This window comes from Castor canadensis, chromosome X, assembly GCF_047511655.1.
Source record: "Castor canadensis chromosome X, mCasCan1.hap1v2, whole genome shotgun sequence".
Taxonomy (NCBI): domain Eukaryota; kingdom Metazoa; phylum Chordata; class Mammalia; order Rodentia; family Castoridae; genus Castor; species Castor canadensis.
The window spans coordinates 99,872,329-99,887,384 of NC_133405.1; the positions used below are offsets into that span (position 1 = coordinate 99,872,329).

The 15,056-nt window shown below is 41.8% G+C and overlaps 1 protein-coding gene across 7 annotated transcripts in view; it reads right to left on the reverse strand.

The window, feature by feature from the left end:
• Jade3 (jade family PHD finger 3) overlaps positions 1-14,547 on the reverse strand; it is a 139,877-nt gene extending 125,330 nt beyond the window's left edge. The window contains exons 1-3 of one of the 7 annotated variants that reach the window (XM_074063588.1): positions 14,461-14,479; positions 7,251-7,342; positions 2,296-2,384 (exon numbers count right to left, since the gene is read on the reverse strand). The gene's annotated coding sequence lies outside the window, so the exon portion shown is untranslated. Of the gene's footprint in view, positions 1-2,295; positions 2,385-7,250; positions 8,877-14,010; positions 14,170-14,460 lie in introns of those variants that run through there. The other 6 variants (XM_074063586.1, XM_074063590.1, XM_074063589.1 and 3 more) reach the window with 6 other exon arrangements.
• Between the last annotated feature and the right edge of the window lie 509 nt (positions 14,548-15,056).

Genomic DNA, 15,056 nt, shown 5'->3' on the forward strand with positions numbered 1-15,056 from the left:
GAAACCACTCAGGAAATCAGTATGGGAGTTTCTCAAAAAACTAAAGATAAAACTACCATATGATTCTGCTATACCATTCCTGGGCATATAGGAATGTACATCAACATATATTTGAGATATCCGCACAACCATTTTTATTGCTGCACTATTCACAATAGCCAAGCTATGGAATCAGTCTATGTGCCCAACAACTGATGAACAGATAAAGAAAATGTGGTACATACGCACAATGTGGAGTATTCAGCCATAAAGAAGAATGAAAATTATGTCATTTGTAGTAAAGAAGAAGAAAATTATGTCATTTGTAGGAAAATGGCTGGAACTGGAGATCACACTGAGTGTGATAAGCCAAGCTCAAAAAGCCAAATATAGCATGTTTTCACTCATATGCAGAATCTAGACCTAAAATAGATGATGATGATGACATGGGACATGAGTATAAAAAGGAGCCTGTCTGGCAGTGGGGGGGCGGACCAGTGGAAGGGGCAGGGGAAAAGGAGAACATGATTGGGGGGAGAACATGACCTGGGGGGTAAACATGATCGAAATTATTCATATATGTAATATATATAAATATATATAAAATATTATAAAAATATAAAATAAAGCTTAGTGATTTACAAATTGCTTACTTTGTGGGGAGGTAGTCAGGTCTATACACTCGAGGAAGGCCTTCTCTGAGGCTTGATATATAGACAGCAAGTACTCAATGGGGGTCAGTTGATTCTGACTTACTTTTTGCTTCTTATATGTGATATGTGTAATACACCCAATTTTTTGTGAATGTGATTCTTCAGTGTTGGGAGGGCAAGTCACAAATCATCAAAATAGGTATCTGGTCCAACCTTTGGATGTCATACACAACTGTTATACATCCATGTTCTTAAACCTTTTCACCATAGAGAACAAGTTTTTAAAATTTCCCTATATGCTTTGAAGATGTGACCATCAAGCATACAACACTTATAAATTACTTAATTAACTGCTCTGGTTTAATTAATCAAAGACAAAAGTTTCTGACAAAAAAGATTCTATTAAACATGAGCTAATGTATTCAGTATGCCAGATATTAATCAACATTTTATCCTTAATATGTTGTTTATTTCATACAACAATCCCAGATGTCATCTGGAAACATGAATGAAAAAACAGGCAAAAAAGGTTAAACTCGCTCAAGAAGCAGGATTCAAAACATGAGTCTTGTTGCTACTCTACACATTCTGGCATTCAAAGTTTAGCTAACTAGTCACTGTGAGTGGAAGTATAGTTCTAGCAATCTCATTCCTAGATATTTACCATAGAAAAATGCAAACTTACACAAATACTTACATGTGAATTTTTATAGTATCTCTACTCATAATCACCAAAATCTGGAAATGACTCAAATGCCCTTCAATGGTGAGTGATTAACAAATTATGATATACCTATACAATGGAATGCTTACTATTTAGCAATAAAAAGGAATAAATTATGGAAAAACACAACAACTTGGATGACATGACCTCCCAAAAGCATTAAGCTGAATAAAAAACAAGGCTCAAAAGATTACATACAGACTGATTACATTTATGTGATAGTCTCAAAATGACAAAACTATAATGATAGAGCACAAATCAGTGACATCCAGGGGTTGAAGTGTCACTAAAGAGTTTGGTTGGGGATAATAGAATTATTCTGTAGTTTGGATGTGTTGGTGGTTACATTGATTTATGTATGTGTTACAATCCACCAGACAACCAAAAAATTCCATTTACTGTTTTTTTTTTTTAAGCAACAGGTCACCTTCTTTTTGGTTAGTATTAATTTCTGCACTTCTTATTTACCAGACACATTTACTATACTAATAATAGGATTTAAAATTTAAAATAGTTACACCATTATGTGAAACAAAGCATCATTACTAAGTCACACAATCCAAACCAAAACGTCATCTCTTTACATAAACATTCCTTAAAAGTTAATATAGTTGGGTGTTTACTGCCTTAGAAAGTATTTCACTAAATTAGATGGCATGACATTTCAAATAGCAGTTTGTATAGTAAAACAAAAATAAGTAATCAAAATTAACTCTGGGTACAAGATGTGAAAGAACAAGGATGTCAAGAACAACTATGGTTCTTTCTACATTTTTTGACTTTTACTAAAATGCATTCATATATCAGTAGTATAAGATAGTTACTAAAAGTATTTTTATAATGCTTCCAGATTGAAATGGAGATATTTTACAAGTTGCAACATCGTTCCCTCCACAGGACTTCCACTGCCCTTGCGGACCCCTTGGATACCCTACTTACCAAGTCAGGCTTGTACTCTACTCAAAACCTAGTGTCTTGCTCATAGCACAGGGGTCACTCAACCAATGTTTGATGAACTGAATAGACACCTGGCAATGTAGGGAAAAATGACAAATACATGATCACTAAACAAAACATATAATCTAGATATACTAAATCATGCTTTAATTTTGCATGAGGCAATTACTAAGTGCTAATAATGTGCTCAATAACTGCAAAACACACACAGAATTTTGAAGAAAGGAAGACAAATATACAACCTACTGCTAGTAGTGTAAAGGTTTTTAAAGCATAAAACAGGCAGAGCCCAAACCGGAATCAATTGTTCTTGGCTCCCTAATTACAAAACCATAAAATTCAAGGGGGCGAATAAAAGAGAAATAAAGAGAAAAAACCCTCATCTGTACTGAGTTTCTACGTATCATGTACTGCATTAGATATTTATATAGATTGAGATTTACTTTAGGACTCAGGATTCAGCTCGAACATGTAAAGTATTGGGAAGCCATCGTTTCCACACTTAAAGAAGGAAGCTAGACAAATTAAAAGGCAACTACTTTTCTTGGACCTATGTGAGAATTGAGGTTGCAGGACAAACCATGACCCTAATATCTACAGAGACGGGGGCCTGCAGAGAGATACAGGCCTGTGAGTATATATCTATAGCAAAATTAAACTAGAAATTCTGATAAATGACTGGAGGCCAGAGTGTGAAGCTGGTGGATTCTGCACAGGGAGGTTTCCGCCCTCTTGTAAGTTTTTTCCTACAGGAATTCTGCCAGGCACTCACAGTGAAGACCAGGGAAAATCTCAGAGAAAGCTCCCATGGTGATGCTGGCTGGCTGAGGAAAACAGAACCCACTGTGAAACTTGCCCTTTTCTTTATCTCTAGTACAGAACAAAAGACTTGATCCTCAGGGGAAGGACTTAAGACCCACAGCTTGAAAACACTGGTGGTTACCCAACACAGCTGGGGAAAGTGAACCAGGAGAAAAAGAAAAAGCAGCTCCACCCCTGCAGGATGAACAGGAAATTTATTTTGTCAGGGACATGGTCAAGACCTGGGTCCCAATACCTGCCTAAGTCTCAGGCTTAATCAGATCATCAGAGAACTCCCTCCCACCTCCCCACTAATCACCACCTGGAAAACCAGCTATCTGGTTAGTAAGAGTGGAATACAACTGTGAGAGCTGTAGAAAAACAGGTCTTGGAAAGCAGCACAAAGGAAAAATCCAAAGCTAGAGTCAAAACGAAGGTATCACTACAGGAATCGGAAATCTCTGGTGCCCACAGCAAAAACAACATCAAACACAGGCCAATTCCTGACTAGATTAACGCAAATTTCCACACTAAAGGTCTAGTTAGCAAAAATTAACCAATGTTTTTCTCCAAATATATCAAAGATTTACCTCAGCATCTCTTGCCCATGCTAAGCTTTCAGCATGTTTACGAGGCATAACAAAAAGCAAGAAAATATTCCAAGTGACAAAGCAATCATCAGATCCAAGCTCAATATGACACAGATGTTGGGACTACAAAAATATAAGTTACAAAAAATGAAATTTAGGGACAGCCATTGTGGTTCACATCTGTAATCCCAGCTAAACAGGAAGCCACAGGTAGGAAGATAATGGTCTGAGGCCTGCCTCAGGCAAAAACGTGAGACCCTATCTGAAAAATAACTAAAGGGCTGGGGTGTGACTCAAGTGGTAGAATATCTCCCTAGCAATCACAAGGCCCTGGAGTTGAAAACCTTAGTACCACCACCAAAAGAAAAGAGAAGAGAAATTAAAAAGAATTATGATATGCTAAAGACTCAAATGTGAAAAGCAGATAATGTGCAAGACCAGACACATAATTTCAGCAAAGAAATGAAACTTACAAGAAAGTATTAAGGGCTGAGAGTATGGCTCAAGTGGCAGAGTGCTCACTTAGCAAGTGCAAAGCCCTGAGTTCAAATCCCAGTACTGCAAATAAATAAATAAAATTTCTTGCTGGGCTCAGTGGCTCATGTCTATAATTACAGCTGCTCAGGAGGTGGAGATTCGGAGAATCATGGCTTGAGGCCAGCCCCAGCAAAATGTTAGCAAGGGCAAGCCATGCTTGGTACTTGCTTGTAATTCCAGCTACATGGTAGTCTACAGGTAGGAGGATCAAGGTCTAAGGCTGGCCCTAGATAAAAAGTGAGACCCTATCTGAAGAATAACCTAAATCAAAAAGGAATGGAGGCAGGGCACCTGCCTAGCAACCACTAGGTCCTGAGTTCAAGCTCCAGTACTACCAAAAAACAAAACAGAAAGGATCAAACGGAAATACTGGAAATTAAAAAAAAGTTTAAAAAAAAAGGGCTAGGGTGTAGCTCAAGTAGCAGAGCTCAGTCCCTACCACCACCACCAAAAAAAGTACAAAAAAATCAACAGTGGGTTTAACAGTACAATGATGCAGCCAAGAAAAAAATCTGTGAGCTTGAAGATGATATTTATTGATCAGGTAAATAAAAATTAAAACAAAAGGAGACAAAAGAGTGAAAAAATAGAACACAGCATTCAAGAACTATAGGGCAACAACAAACAGTATAACAAACTCATAATTGGAGCCTAGGAGAACATAAACAGAATGAGGGAGAATTATTTGAGAAAACAATGGCTGAGAACTTTGCAAAATTAGTAATAGACACACAAGTTCAGAGAATACCAAGCAGGATAAATATGGAAAAAAATTTAAAGCCATACTTAAGCATATCATATTCAAACTGCTTAAAATCATAGACAAAAAGAAAGCCTTGAAGGTAGCCAGAGGAAAAGAGACACATTAACTATACAGCAACAAGGATAATAATCGCAGTAGACTTCCCATCAGAAACCATGCAACACTGGCACTCCACTATATCATTGTATATAAAAGAGAAAAAAAGCCTGTCAACTCAGAATTCTATATCCCACTGAATGTCTACTTCAAAAGTGAAGGAAATTTGAAAGTTTCTCAAACAAAAACAGAATTTACTGCTAACAGACATGTCCTAAAAGAAATGTTAAAGGAAATTCTTCGGGCAAGGTGGGAAACTAGAATTAGCAAAAGATATGGGGTTGGGGGCATAGCTCAAGTGGTAGAGTGCCTGCTTAGCAAGTGCAAGCCTGAGTTCCTACTATGGTCTTAAATTAAAAAAAAAAACCCAAAAGATATGAAGACCACTGAAAAATAAATAAAGGTAGAATGTACGCTTCTATTTAAAAAAGTGTTTGAAAGTCAATTTTCCATATATAAGCCAAAGGCCAATTTTGTAAGCAGGTTTTCTAAGATAGCAGCTTGAAGCCTGTTAGGTTAACTCTTTTCTACACAATAGGACATACACCAAAAAAGCAAAAACAAAACCCTACAAGCAACATAATACTTAATGGTGTGAGAGAGAATGCATTCCAAGATTAGAGTAAGTTAAGTGGTCCTCTCTTACTACTACAGTTCTGAAAAAGAAGAAAAAAGCAGGAGTACTGATATTATCTTATTTCAAGACTTATAAAGCTATAGTAATCAAGATAATGTACTCTAGCTGGGGGTACAGTAGTAGAGTACTAGCCTAGCAAGTGAGAAGTCCTGGGTTCCATTCATAACAGTGCCAAAAAAGACAGTGTGATAATGAAAAATTTTAAGACACATAAATTCAAGCAACAGAGAGCCCAGGAATAGATATACAGGTGCAAAGGCAATTTAATGGAGAAAGAATACTTTTTTCGACAAATGGTGCTGGAGCAACTGAACATCCACATGCAGAAAAATGAACCTCAACACATATTTCACATTCGTGGCTGGTAGCAATGCAAAATAACCACTTTGGAAGGTAGTCTCACAGTTTCTCTCAAAGAAAGATCCAGCAATCCCATTCCCAGGTAAGTCCAAAGGAACTGAAAATTTATGTCCACACAAGACCTATATGCTAATTAGCTTTATTCAGAATCACCCAAAACTGGAAGCAACCAATTTATCTTTCAACAGGTGAATGAACAAACTGGTACATACCATGGACTACTATTCAGTTATTAAAAAAGAACATTTTTATATGTTTATATAAATATTATAACATTTTATATGAATATATAAATATATATTATATATAGTATGTAACATTTTATATGAATATTATATTTATCATATAATATGGCAAAGTTTATGCAGTGAAAGTCTCCCTCTTACCCACTATCCCCTGGCTACGCAAGTCCCAAACTATTGGTGTTTTGAAAAGCCTTCCAGAAATATTTTATGTCTATATAAGCAAAAATTGTTTATTACCCTCATTCACTGTTGTTTTAGATAAATGGTAGCATACAGTATACCTTATTCTGTTTCTTGCTTTTTTTTACTCTGCAAATGTTGCACATCATGTAATATCAGTGCAATACTCTATTGTATAACCAAGCCTTGATTGACACTTAAGATATTACCAATCTTTTGAGATTATAAGAAACATTCCAATTAATATGCAAGTATTTATTGAATAAATTCCTAGAAGTGTCTGCAAGGTCACATGCCATGTATGTTTATAAATTTTGAGGGCTTTAGGGAAATGCAAATCAAAACCTACATTGAGGTCCACCTCATCCCAGTCAGAATGGATGATAAAAAAAAAACCTGCTAGTAAGGATGGAGAGGGGGAACAACAGAAGAGGGTAATGGGGGTTGAATCTGGTTAAAGTACATTGTATACATGTATGAAAATGTCATACATTTTAAAAAGTCACTGACTTCTAAGATGTTTGGAATTTAAATAAAAATTTTAAGGAGGAAAGAAGAGAAGCTAAGATTCTATCACCAAGTAATTTTCTGGAGGAACGTATACCTCTAAGATGCACAAAATGAGCCTTGTACTTAGTTTCCCACATGTGCCTCCTACAATCTAGTTGCATTTTTTATGTAATATATTTCAGTACCCAAGCCTGTGTTAGTTATGTGAAGAATGTTACCTTTGAGATGTTCCAGAACAAAGGTCAAAAGCTGATGTCCCAAATTGGTGGTTCCTGGCCACTCACTTCACAGTACAATGCTGGATTCTTCACTGAAATCACAGGGAGATTTTAAAACTGTGACCAAATAAAACACATCTACATAGGACCCTTTGTCCTTACTACAGTGCCCAACTAAAGATAAAGATGTCAACTCAGTTAAAAATTATAAATCTCTTTAAAGGTTTCAAGGAGAAGTTGCAATCGTTTCTCTTATTTCTTAGGTGGTGGCAGATTACCAGGTTAAGTCTTTTTGCTTAACTACAAAACCTAGTATACGGTCTAGTACACTAGGGTTTTTGTGACAAAGCTTGAATGAATGAGGGTTGAGAAAGCCCAGGGACTCCTTTGGTAATAGCTATACAAGATCACGGAGTAGTTGAGCCTCTCATAATATTTATATCCAAAACCAGTCTCCCTTTGGCTTCCTCTTAGAAAAATCATTATTCCACTTCACACTTAGAAGAAGAAAAGGTGTTATTAAAGGCATATCCATATTACTTAGTCTCCAGAATATACTGTATTCAGAAATGATGTTTAATAAGATTTATCAGAAGTGAAGTGCTAATAGAGAAGTTCTTTTTAAAATTTTTTTGCATTTTTTAAAAATTATTTTTTGGGGGATTGAACCCAGGACCTTGCACATACTAGGCAGCACTCCAGCACTGACTGAACTACATCCCCAGCCTGAGTGCTACATTTATTACCAATTATTATGAATTATTGCATTAAACACCCTGAATTTTTCATATCACCTTGTATCCACCTCCTTCAACAGTTCCCTTCAACAATGATTCTTGCTGTGACCATGGAAACACTTGTGTGATGTAGATGATGGAATAACAGCAAATGTGACATAAGCAGACACTTGAAAAATGATTGTGCACTGGTGCTTGCTCTCACTTGCTACTCTTTGAGACCACCATATTAGCAAGCCCAGACTAGTCAGCTAGAGTAAAGACAACATGGAGTAGAGATGAGCCATTCTAGTTTAGGGCCTCCTACATAGATCATCCAGCCACCTACTAACCATCGTCCCCCTACAAAAAGCTAACTGACACAGGCTACTATTTAAAAGTAAATGTGTTTGTGGCCTAGTATAAATGGAAAAGGGGGGAGGGGGCACCGGTTTTCCTCCTGTGAAGTTTACTACCTACATAAGAAGCAGTTTCAAACACAAAAACCTCCAGCACCTGGATGAGAATAGATAAGTTTTGAAAAAATGCTTAAGTCTTCCCAGATTCTCACAAATGCACTGTCTGCCATCACAGATGGTGCACACACGCAGAAAACAAAAACATGACAAATTTCCAGTTAGTCACTGAAATATCTTTATCGTGATAGATTTAAGTCAAAGTCTTACACTTGACAGTTCCATTTCTAACACTGAACATCAACCCAGGTTTCCAGAAAAATTTTCTCCCAATTCCAGTTTCATAAAATCCATTTTACAGGACTCATTGAAAGCTGAAACATCTCCCTTTAATGCAGCCTAAAAATCATCAGATATAGGAACCTAATTAAACCTCTTTGTAGAAGCATTCTGAAGGACCAGCTTCTTCTAGTATCATAGCAACTTTTTAGCAATATTCACAGTGGACAGTAAAAACTGCTTATGACCTACACATCTGAGTCAGAAACATTGCCTCTATTGGATTACAAGGTAGGACACTGGAGAAATAACTTTCTGAAACCATTCTGGTTAGACCACACTGAAGCTTTTGTTGTTTCGTTTCATTTGGTTTGGTTTGGTGGTACTGGGGTTTGAACTCAGGCCTCACACTTGATACAGGCACTCTACCACTTGAGTGACTCCACCAGCTCTGGATGTTTTTCCAGATTAAACACACACACACACACACACACACACACACACACACACACACACACACACACGGTTCATGATAAGGTGAAAAATGCCTTCCAGTGTCCTCGAATTGTCCTTGGCATAAAACAAGGACAAGATCCTTAATGAGGTCTCATAAGGCCCTGTCAATCTTCCCCTGCCTACCTCATCTCTCTTTCCCCAGATCCTAGCCAAACCTCTGTGGACCCTTTCCACATCTCTCTCCCACCTCAGAGCCCTCACAACACCTGCTGTTTCTTCTGCCTGGAAATCGCTTCTCTCTATCTTTTACCCTGTTTATTCCTGCTCATTCTTGAGGTTCCAAGGGCACCTTCCTGGTCTCCTTCACAGAGGAATTCTACTTCTTCCGGGATCTGCTTCACCTTTCTAAGCCTCACACCTTAGAGAGACAGCCTCTGCTCAGAGATCTCCAGTGCTCAGCACAGAGGAAATTGTTAATAATATTGTTATCATCCATCATATCTCCTACTACCACTAGCAATTACACAAAAAAACCCCCAAATACCCCCTTGGATCCCACCTTAATAGCTAATACTTTTCATGCTATTCCCTACACAGGAAAAGATGCAATGAATGTTACAGGTCCACTACTACTTCAATTACATTCTCACTACCATCTTTGGAGACATGGTTTGTTTGGTAGATGAAGAAACTGAGGCACAGAGAAGTTAAGAAGCTGCCTAGCATGGGGAAGTAGAAGAGCCAGAATTCAAATCCAAGTTGGTCTGATACCCTCACCTGTGACCACTGAAGGCTTTCCTAACTCATGAACCTTGTCACCTGAGAGCAGCAAGGTGTCAGAGAAGATGGACATCCATCTAAATGACTCCCAGACACCTACTCTTCAGAACCTTAACTAGGCTGGTGTGTCCCCTCAAGGTAAATCCTTCAGCAGAACACTACTCCCCCTAATTGTGAGAAGATTCCTTATTTTTTCCCCACTGGACATTGAGCTTTTAAAGCGATAAGTATCTTTCAACTCTTATACCTCTAGCAAATAGAAGGCACTCCATACATGCTGAATGAATTAAATGAAAATGTTGGAGAATATACTATGTCCACAAAGTAGGGGAGTGAATTTTCATAGAAACAAACTTAACAAGAATGGTGAGGAAAGGAGAGGTCAATCTTCTGCTATGCCAGTGGCTGCAGCCCAGACATACTTCAAGACAGAATGGCCTTGACAATAGCATTACTATTAGTTATGCTCAAATGATTTGGAAAAAGAAACAGAAAGAACAAATGATAAGGCAAATGAAAGCAAACTGCTGATAACTGGTGACCTTGTATAAAAGAAATACAGTGAGTTTTTTGTACCAATCTTGCAACATTTTTGTAAATATAATATTTTATCAAAATTAAGTTTTTAAAATCTAAAAGGGAATAACATTGGTAAAGCTTCCCAGGAGATTCCAACACATAAAGCCTAATGTATTGGCCATGATGGTACCATATCTTCTTGTTAGCTGTTCCAAAAACACATTCCAGGCTCAGGTGTCCTTGCCAATCTGCCAATATTAAGGGAAAAGGAGCTCCCTGGGTAGCAGCGAGTAGCTATGGCTTCTGTGTTGGGGCAGAAATGAAATTATTTGTTGCTTAAATAGTATTCATGAACTTACAGATGTCTCCTATTGGCCAAAACACCAGTACAATTTCCCCACACCCGGCCCCTCAGGGGCCTGCCCTCATGCTCAGAAGGGCAGTCCTCTGAATTCTGATCTTCCTTTTCCCAAACTTAGCTATGGGATTAGGCAAGTTCTTCCTAGGCACAGAGAAGTTAAGAAACTGCCTAGCATGGGGAGGTAGAAGAGCCAGAATTCCTAGGACCCAGCACAGAGACATTCTAATGCTAAGAGTTTTGCTGTTACTGTCTATGGAAAGACCTAAAGGGAGGAGGCAAAAAATAACCATGGGGGAGTCACAAAGACTACAGAAAACAGAAAATTCAAAGCAGTATTTACTCGATCAGTAATGACAACTTGCTAACACCCTCTTATTTACTCATTCATCACTTATAACCACTCATCCTAGATCTTCCCCAGTCTGCAACAAACTTGTGAGCTATTCAAACATCCCCATTTTAGGAGGGTACCAGGGCTTGAGGATACATCTCAGTGGTAGAGTGCTTGCCTAGCATGTTCAAAGCCCTGGGTTTGATCCCCAGCACCATAAAAACTGCTAGGACAGTGTCAACACCCTCCTCATATCTATAAAGGGAGATAAGTAAAAGTCCCAGATAATTATGCCCTGATGAGAGATTTTCTTAAGGTAAGTCAGCATGACTTCTACCTTCCTAGGCTCCTGTTCTTTTGGAAGCTCCATGAGGAGGTAGGTACAGTAGGTCCCATGATAATGTTCAACCCCATTTTTAGCCTCACTCTCTGTACCCATTTCAAGTTTGTAACAGCCCTCTATGATGCTATGACTTTACAAACACTTGATGTCTCCTGCCTCTCTCACCATCCCCAAAATACTTGCTTAGTTCTAGCTATACCTCAAAGTAAAAAACAAGAGACGGCTTTGTGTCTTTTAGGGGAGAGATGGTTGTTAGGGTTGGTGGAACATGAGAGAGGGAAAAAGATGAGCATTATCAAAGGAGAAGACTATACTAAACCTAAAAGTGTTCAACATCCTTGTCCTTTAACTTTCACCAACCATACTTCTCAGTTGTGATGATTGCCCTACCTAAAGCATCACCTGTCCTGGCTCTGGAAACCTTCTCTACAGGTGAGAAGGTAGGTCACAGTGCCCTAAAGACTGCTTCCAAGTCACTCTTAGCTCCAAGCTGATCAGAAACACTTCAAGGAGTTGGAAGGCAGTCCTTCTTTACTCTGCCCTTCCAGTGACACTATGAAGGCCTAGCAACATTACTCAGAAAAGAGGGGAGACAGTGTGAATTCTAGAATCAGAATAGGATAGTACTGATTACTCCAGAACTGGGTGACCAGAAAATCCAAGGAACTGTTTCAAGGCAACAATAACAGGCTAAGAGCTCTTCTCTAGCAAACTGTAGAGAAGAGAACAATTGGAAAAAAGCAATGATGATACCTAACATTGAGAGGTTAATACATGCTGGGCACCGAGCAGCGCTCCCCAAAGATCTCAGGTAATTCTTGAAGACAGAGTATTATCCTTTCACAACTCAAGTATTTAAGCTCAGAGCTCATTTTAAATTAAAGAGAAAATGATAGGTTGTGGAGGTACTCTGAAGGCTAAACAAAAAAAGGAAAAAAAAATCTATTTTCACCTATCCAGAGTCATCACAAGATGCTATAAAAGCACGAGAACTGTCCGAAGGCCGCGATTCACATTCCCACTGTCTACAGATGTTATGAAAGTATTAAACTAAATAAAAACACAATGCTTTGTTCAGGCGGACTCTGCTTACGTCCCCGCCCCCACCCTCCACCCTCCACCCCCGAGGCTGACAAGAAGTGGCTGCAGGGAAGGTATTTAAAAGAACTACTCTGGGAAAGTGGATTCTGGCTTGCTTAAAGGAGTGATGTTGTGCAACCACTTTTTACTTTTTTTCATTACTTTCTGAGTTTAAGAGTTATATTTAACAACGTGAATACAGGGAATGAGGTCGTCCTTCCCTCCAGGCTACTGGAATCACCGTCAACACAGTTTTGATTTCTTAGGCTATCAGACCTGGAGGGTCGAGGACAAGGATCCCACCCTCAGCTTCACAGATAAACACATCTCACAAAGGAACCCCCCCAATTCCCCCCCAAAAATCCCCTCGCACTTCTGAGGCCATGGATTCCCTTCAGCTCTGAAAGCCAAGGAGCAGCCAAACAAGTTTCATGCCAAATCCTTACGAGCTACATATGTCCTAGGGCTGCATAATGATATAAACTACATAAACTTTTAAACATGCCTCCACGGACCACCATTAAAGTCCCTCACTCGAGATCCTGCCCCCCCTTTCTCCTCACAGATAATAAACGCAGGTTGCCCTGTGCAATTTAAAGCCAGACTTTATCAAAGCCGTTCCGAAAAGTGAGAGAAAAAGACTGGGGGCTTCAAAAAAAAATCTACGACCCACACACACACAGCGGAGGGGTAAAAGAACGAACTTCAGAGCTGGAGAAAAGTTTCCAACTTCGCCTGGGCCGGTGGTGGGAAAATTTGCCCATTAAGTTGCAAAGCCCTCCCGATTTTTCCCAGCCCCAGAAGCGCTTGCTACCTGCCTACTCGATTTGCAGCATCTGAACAATGACTGGAGAAGGGAAAGTTGAGTTCGCCGGCCCGCAGGCGCCCGCGCTCCCGCTCGTCTGGCACCCAGGCTCCCCGGGGTGCCTGGTCGCTGGGCGCACTGCAGGCGCTTCCCGCTCTCCAACGCGAAGCAGCCAGGGTGCGCCCTCGCACCGCTCCTCTCCTCTGAGCACCCGGCCCCAGGGCGGCGATAGAGCACGCCCTCCCGCCACCCGTCTGGCCCCCAGAGCCCCTCTACCACGCAAAGGACAGGGACGGGAGGGGGCACCGGAGGGAAGAGCCGCAACGGTTATGGCGCTCAAGTCCTCCGCGTGCAGTCAGGAGCTGGAGCCGAGCTCGCGTGTGCGCGTTCGCCCCCGCCCCCAGCTTCGGCCACCAGGCACTGCCCAGCCAGTTAGAGGGGCCACCAGACACTTTACCTCAGCCCACACGCGCTCTTGGCTCCAAGGTTCAGGGGACGCCAGAAGCGACCGCTATGTGGAGCCGAGCTACCCTGAGTGTGACGAGGCCGGGTCGGGACGTTGCGCTCCGCGCCGCTGGCTCCCCCAGTCCCCGAGGCCGCCACTCCTGCTGCCTACGCTTCGCGACCGCGTCCCCCACCTCGCTCGCACCGCGTCCGCCCTCTGTGACGCCTACCTTCGCACAGCGATGTCGTGGCTCCCTCACCCAGCTCCACACGCTCCACACTAGGGGCCCCCCCGCAATGTGCCGGGCGAGTCCAATAGAGGTGGTCACCGCCCCCCTAGCCGCCCGCTTTCTTCTCTTCCTTCTCTCGCACCTGCCCCCGAATCCTCTCCACACCCCGCCCTCCAGCCCCGGCCGCCCGATCCACCGGGGCCGTCCCCCCGCCCCCCACCGCCTCAGCTCCCGCCTTGGCCCTTGCCTGCCCGGCCCCGTCAGGCCTCAGCCCTGGGCAGGAGGTTGGGCGGCGGCGGCGGCGGCAGCGGCAGCCGCTGAGGCAGCGCGGAGCACTATTGTATTCCTGACACTGTGCGCTCCCACGCTCCGCCTCTTCCCTTTCCTTCCTCCCCTCACCACTCCCCGCCGCCCGCCCGCTCCCCCCACCGCCGGCCGCACTCGCTCTACCCGGCTGGCTGGCTCCCCGCCGTCTGCTCGTCTGCCCGCCGAGCGCTCTTCTGGCGGGCTGAGCGCCGTCGCCGACGCCACCGGCTTTGAGGCTCCGCCCACTTAGAAGGCTCGCAGCCGCGCGCTCAGCTTCAGGTGGGTTCCCCGCCCCCCTGCCGAGCGCGTTGCAGCCCCGAGCAGCGCCCGCCCCCTACACGATGGAAGCACGAGGCAGAGATGCCCGTGCTGTGTCCAAACACAAACCCCACTTTTTATGGCCCTGGCGAACTCTGAAGTTCTTTAAGTGGCATTCTTCCGATGTAAACTCGACTCCCACTATTGATTTATGTCGTTTGTGCTTGAAGGGCCTATAATAAAGCCAAGGTGGCTATGAATACATTTGTCCAGTTGCAAGCAGAGTGGTTTATGTTCTGTGACTTTTGGCGTCTTCGCCCTCCAGTTACTCAAACACTCATCCACGTGTTGCTGCGGAGGCATTTTGTAGATGAAAGCTTCTAATCCGTTGATTTAAAGTAGGAGAGATTATCCTGGATAATCTGGTTGGCCCTGTGTGAACAGTGAGGAAACCTTTAAATCAGGGCTCAGGTTTTTGAGAC